This window comes from Myotis daubentonii, chromosome 11, assembly GCF_963259705.1.
Source record: "Myotis daubentonii chromosome 11, mMyoDau2.1, whole genome shotgun sequence".
Classification (NCBI taxonomy): Eukaryota; Metazoa; Chordata; class Mammalia; order Chiroptera; family Vespertilionidae; genus Myotis; species Myotis daubentonii.
In genome coordinates, this window is record NC_081850.1 from 51,750,088 (window position 1) to 51,756,824 (window position 6,737).

The window sequence follows — 6,737 nt, forward strand, 5'->3', positions numbered from 1 at the left end:
ATGAATCTAAAACATCCCACTAAAATTGGCTTAAACTAAAAATTAAAGCACTATCAAATGTTGGCAAGGATGTGTGACTCTTAACTATTCAGTCTTGAAAATTAAGTTTCAATGTCTAAGGTATCCATTATATGAATTAAACTTCTTCCCTAGACTTCTAGAATGATACCAGTTGTGTAACACCTTAGGAGAACTGAGAAAAGAGTCACTCAATATTCTGTGTTCTGATGAGAAACCTAATAAAGAATGACTATACAACACTATGGAAAACAGTCTGGGATTACCTAGTAAAGTTACAAATATCCCACACACAGCCCCAAATTTCCACTCCCAATTATATATATAACCTTGAGAAATCTGTTTTGGTGGGAGAGAGAACGTGCAAATGTTCATAAGGAGACAACTATAATCTGTAATCACACACACACCTGGAAATGAGACAAGATCCATCACAATAGGATGCGGCATATCCTTACAATGGACTACCACACTACTGACAGTGACTGATAGCTGTAAGGGTCAACTATGGATGAATCTAAAACATTTAAGAGTGAAATAATAAAAATAAAAGATGTAAGAGTGAAAGTATCATAAAATTTCCTTTAGATCAAGATTGAAAATGGGCAATATACACTATATACAGTTTATGGACATACACATATATGAAATAAAAATAATTCTAAAAAATCATAAACCCAAAATGTAGAGTAATGGTTACCTCTGGAAAAGAGGGAAAGGAATGCCTTGGGAGACGGCATACACGGGGAGGGGAGGGGCTTTTAGGTAAAGGGAGGGGCTTTTAGGTAGCCATAATGCTTTCCTTCTAATGGTTGGTCATTTTATTCTTGTTTTTGAAAAGTCTGCATGTGCTCTTATACCGCATACATCTTCTATGACTTTTTTAAAAGTATATACTTTATGTAAAGAAAAGAGAGCAAGAATTTATACTAAAATGTTAAGCCAATAATTATTTTTACTTTTTCCCTCCCCAAACTTTCTCAAGTGTATTTTGTTAGGTAAAATAGTGTCAGCCAACGTGACCCAAAAACCTACTCTAGCCCTACCAGTGTGGCTCAGTGGTTGAGTTTCAACCTATGAACCAGGAGGTCACAGTTCAATTCTAGTCAGGCACGTGCCCAGGTTTCAGGCTAGATCCCCAGAAGGGGGTGTGTAGGAGGCAGTCAATCAATGATTCTCTCATCACTGATGTTTGTATCTCTCACTTCTACTCTGAAATCAATAAAAATATTTTTTAAAATAAATTTTTAAAAACCTACTCTAAATTGGAAATTGGTAAATTAATTTGAGAAAAGGGGGGGGGGGGCTATTGATTTGGTCTAAAAAACAATTTAAACTTAGGTTTACCTATCAATCCTAAAGCCATTCTTTTTTTTTTTTCCTAAACCCTATTTGTTAAATTTGTATTTTTTAAGCCCATTTATCTCGTTTAATGATTTGCCAATGCCAAACACTGTCATCAAATGAAAAATCCCACCCTTCAAAGAACATACATTCAAGTTGGGTAGACACACACACAATACAGACAGAACTACACACCTTGCACCAAAAGCCCATGTGGTTACAAAGTTATTTTTTTTTCATCTGCTTGCTTGGGACGCAGCATATTATGGTGGCAAGTAGAATAAAAACTCCTACAATCTCCTAGTTGAAGACAGTGTTGAGAGTGTTTTTATATGGGATGAAGGGACAGAAGAAGGCAAGAAAAGAGAATGGAAAGAAAAAGAGAAAGAAAAATAGAAGAGAAAGGAGGAAGGGATAAGTTTTAGACCCAATCAAATATATGTTCTATTACTTTTAGTGTTCCAAATGAAGAAAGCCAAGCAACAAATTCCCAACAACTTTTAAAAGTAGAGTGCACTGCCTAGTTGTAAATAAAATACCTACTCTTTAATCCAAGCCGAATTTCATAAATTAACTCCAGATAGTTAACTGGGTTCCAATTCCATGTATTTCATAGCCCCAGTGTGAAAATGAATTACCTGAAAATTGAAATTCACTGTACTACACATGCTATGTCAGGCAGAAATTCACAAAACTGGCCTGCAAAACCCATGGGAAGAAATTTCAAAACTAAAATATACTTTCTTTAAAAAGTACAGGAATGCAGCATCTTTGAAAAAAAAGTCAAGAAAACAAAAAAAAGTGGGAGATATCAGGAGATGCAGCATAATTGTCTAAACAAAACTGATTAATTTGGTTCTTGGACTTAAAAAGGAAAAAAAAAAAAGGATTCTATTCACACATATTTATTTGATAGTTGGGTCAAGTTACTTCAAAACCTACCACAGGCTTACATGGCGATTATTTCCTATAAATCTTCCCTCTTTCTGCCTCCAAGTTAAATTTCCACTTTCTTTTTTGGGGGGTGGGGGTGGGGTGAAAAGAAAAAAAACAGCTGCTTCTAAGATATATCATCGATTCACCACCTCATCAGTCAACACCACAGGTGCCATTACACTGAACTTTTAAAGGACACTCCATTTACTCAAATTAAGAACTCTGAGCTAACTGGTATTTGCTGACCTACAGGATACCTCACAACGAAAAATAAGATAGATGTTTACGAGCAAAGGAACTTCAGTCTGTGAATTCACACAGACAGCTTCTTTTGAGCAGGTATTAATCCTTCACAATACACTTACATCAAAAAGGAAGTGTCTTATAACAAAAATAAATCTTAAAGTCATCATTTTTAAAAAAGGTCTAGAAAATCAACACTTCAAGACTAACCCTTACAGCCCTAGCCCATTCGATTCCGGTCACCAGCATATGCCTGGGTTGTGGGCTCGATGGGGGGGGGGGGGGGGGGGGGGGGTGCAGGTGACAGCTGATCAATGATTCTCTCATTATTGATGTTTCTATCTCTCCCTCTTCTTTCCTCTCTAAAATCAATAAAAATATACTTAAAACAAAAAGACTAACCCTTACAAAGTAAAGCCTTCACTTAAGACCAGTTCAAATCTTCAAGACTGCTTTATATTTTCTACATATAGTTTATACTTAAGGCAGTAGAGATATAAACCAGTTCCTACAAAGACACAGCGCATACTGAAGTAAACCTATTCTTCTTCATGTTCTACTATTCCTTTCCAAACAATAAAAGTCACTCAGGCTAATAACCAGGGGACACTCTGGTGAGCAGGGCACTGGCTGCACCAGTTGCCAGGAAAGGGAAGCAGAGGTGTTATTGTTGTTCCAGCCTTATCCTAAAGGCAGCTCCATGTGACTACTGCTGGTCCAGCCCACATTTAAAGACAGAGAGGCCAGAAGAAACCAGAGCGGCAGGAAACAGGCAAGAGAGGCAATTACCACAAACCTTTCCCATGGCCTCATTCCCATGCCACCATTTCCAGCCACATTTCCATCTTAACACAAATCTCCCTTCTCTGAATCATTTCTTAATTATTGAAGGTCAGAGGCAACAAGGAAGCAAAAAGAGGAAATCAGAGCTGTGGGAAACAAGCAGGATAAGGGGAGAAATCTCATTAGACATGTGAACTAGCTGTAAGCGGGGAGGGGCGATTAGGAGGAACTCACTGGAAACGAGCAGAAGAGTGTGGGAAACTAATCATTTCTGCCAAATGACAGATAAGGGAAGCCGTCACAGCAATGGGAGGATAGCCCAAGCCGAGGGGTCCTTGTAGGAAGGTAAAAGGTGTGATGTACTGGAAGACCCTATCATCTAAAGACAGTGAAATTTATTCCCCTTCCTGAGACAGACAGGAACCAACCCAATCTGGGAACCCAATGCCTAGGACTTAGGAGCTCTTAAATATTATCTCCATTTCCAACCACCTTTATTAGACAAACTGACATACACAAAAAATGTATACCTCGTGGCAAAATGTGAGGAAAACACTACTCGCACACCTCTTGGTTTAAAAAGTACTATCATAATAGAAAATACAAAAGATCTGGTTTCACCAAAAAGTTTAATTATATGCCCTTCAAATAAGATGATCTTTGGATACCTTATGGAGACCTTAAAAAACTCTCAGTTGTTAGGACACACAGGTTCTAAAGAAGACAGTAAGCCTAAATACTGGCAGACAATATATGTTGGACGTAAGTAGAAACAGTATCCAACGGAGGTGGTAGTAAACTACAGGACTATGTCTAACAGGAAATAACAGGAATGATGATGGCATCAACTCAGGGAAAACAAGGACAAGACAGAGTGGTGGCACTTGAGATGCCTGGGCAATTAATTGGATTGAAAACCCACGGGGAAAGGTGGGGCAGCCAAGTGAGAAAGTGATTCAGAGGCAAAAAAGATGTAATGCACTAAGGCATTTTTGATATTATAACAGAAAGCGCTTCAGTTTACAAAGCGCCAACAGGAACTGGGACTGAGAAAACCGAGTCCCCAGAGACTGTCACCAAAGCCTTCCAGAATGAAAAGGAGTGGAGCCGAACTATGCCTCCGAGTAAGCCGGGAACGGCTAGAGAGCGCAGAAGTTGAGCTCTAAGAGGTCCAGTCCCAGGACTAGCGAGCGACAGTCGTGAAAACGGAAAGATGGTCAAGATGGGGAGCGCCAGCGTGGTGCGGGAGCTCCAGAGGACAGGAAGGGACTCAGGTGGGAGGGGAAAACCACACCCTCCAGGGCAGAAACCTGAAGGGGGGAGGGGAATGAGCCCCCTGAGGCTGGGTGGGGCCGGGCCGACCAGGCCCCGGGTAGGCAGGAAGCAGCGCGGGGCAACAGGATGGGGAGAGGAAGGAGGGCGCCCGGGCCTGGGCATACGGAGGACGCTTGAAGCCGACGAAGGAAGCTCGGCCCGGTCCTCACGGGTGGGCACTGGGGCAGGATAAACGGGGCTGAAGAAAAGAAGACCTGAACCCAACGCTAAAAAGCGCGATGAAGGGCCTGGAACTGGGAAGAGAGAGAGAAGGTGCCAATTACCGCTGCTGTTCGCGCTGGACTCGGCACCCGCCGCCGCCGCCGCCGCTCGTTACCTGCCAATGTGCCTCTTACAAAGCGGCGGCGGCAGCAGAGGCAGCGCGTCTCGTCACGTGACCTCTACGTCACGGGCGAAGGAGGAGTCACCACGCGCAGCTCACCAGCCCGCCCGTGGAGCGAGCTCATCGCTTCCTCTGCGGCCCCCAACACCACCCGGGGAAGTCCCCCAGCGCCGAGGCCAGGGGAGGCGCGGGGATGGAGCACATAAGGGATATTCTACAGGAGTTATCAGGAGCGAACTATCAACAACACCCAGGATGACCACAACTGCAGCTCGTTGTCGCGCTGTGATGACTTCAAAAGTCAACCCCGCCCCACGTCGCTGCCCTGCTCGCATCACGTGATGCATTCCAACCACTCAAGGCAACAAACGTTGCGAGAGGGGACTACGACTCCCAGCGTGCTACGCGGCATAGGCCCCACCCGTGCAGCCCTTCCCCCGCAGGTTCACAGGCGATGCGGCTGAGACTTACTACCCAGCGAAGGCCGAAAGGGTAAGCGGGCTATCATTTGAGACTAATACCAGTGGGTGCCTCCTGCCAGATGGCTGAACGTGGTTTTTGCTGCAAGAACAGTCCCGGCGGGGGAGGTTCCCACACCCACAGCCCAAGCTCGCGCTCCTCCCGGCTCCCTGCGCGGGAAAACGCCAATGGCTAGTCCCGGTACCGGCGGCACCAAGCGGGCTTCAAACGGAACCTCCACAGGACCGGAGGGTCTCGCGGCTTTCTTGTTAAATGTGGGATCGAATTCTACATTCCCAAGTCTCTTCTGCGTGAAAAGATGAACACTTATTGAACGCCTACTCGAAGTCAGCCGTTTATACAAGTGTTATTAAGTCATGTAAGCCCTTCAATAAAGGGATTTACCCGTTTTAAGCATGAAAAAGGTGTTAGAGAGGTTCAGCTGTTTCCTGCCTCATACTCAATATTTTCCCTTTCCAAACAATGAATAATCCTCTCAAAACTATCTTACCTGTTTTAACTTTACGAATTAAGAATGATGGAGACCTGGCCCGCGTGGCTTAATTGGTAGGGGCGTGGTCCTATGCACCCCCGAAGGTCGAGGTTCGATTCTGGTCAGGACACATACCTAGGTTCCGCGTTTGATCCCTGGGCGCCAGAGGGGAGGCAACCGATGTTTTCCTCTCTCACTCTCCACCCCCCCTACTCTCTAAAGTCAATTAAAGATAATAATGGAGGAAATAATCCTATATAATAAAAGCCTAATATGCTAAGTGTCCCATCATCCATTCAACCAATCAAAGCGTAATATACACTAAGGCCACTCAACTGCTCGCTATGACGTGCACTGTCCACAAGGGGGCAGACGCTCCAACCAGTAGGTTAGCTTGCTATTGGGGTCCAGCCGATTGGGACTGAGCGAGTTGGGCTGGACACCCCCTGGAGCCCTCTTGCGGTCCTTCCCAGCTAGCCAACCTCCTGCATCGCTCCCCGGCCCCAATCATGCACCAGTGGGGGTCCCTTGGCCTGGCCTGCACCCTCTCGCAATCCAGGCTGAGGACCTCCCCCACCCCCCACCCCCACCTCAGTGCACGAATATTGTGCACTGGGCCTCTAGTGGTTTATAATTGTAGTACAGTGTTTTACAGTTTGAAGTATTTCCTCATTTACTGGCTTATTTGATCTTCAAAGGCAGAATCCCAGACTATTAGATACAATGCCTTTGGAGTCCAGCAGGCCTGGCCTCTCAATTCAAATGTACCTTTGTGATAACACTACTTCACCAGGTGGTGAAAAT

The 6,737-nt window shown here is 44.4% G+C and overlaps 1 protein-coding gene across 7 annotated transcripts in view; it reads right to left on the bottom strand.

Annotated features, from left to right (window-relative positions):
• Positions 1-5,048, bottom strand: part of UBAP2 (ubiquitin associated protein 2) — a 105,011-nt gene extending 99,963 nt beyond the window's left edge. For all 7 annotated transcript variants that reach the window (XR_009447649.1, XM_059657139.1, XM_059657137.1 and 4 more), the window contains exon 1: positions 4,923-5,048. The gene's annotated coding sequence lies outside the window, so the exon portion shown is untranslated. The remainder of the gene's footprint in view (positions 1-4,922) is intronic.
• Between the last annotated feature and the right edge of the window lie 1,689 nt (positions 5,049-6,737).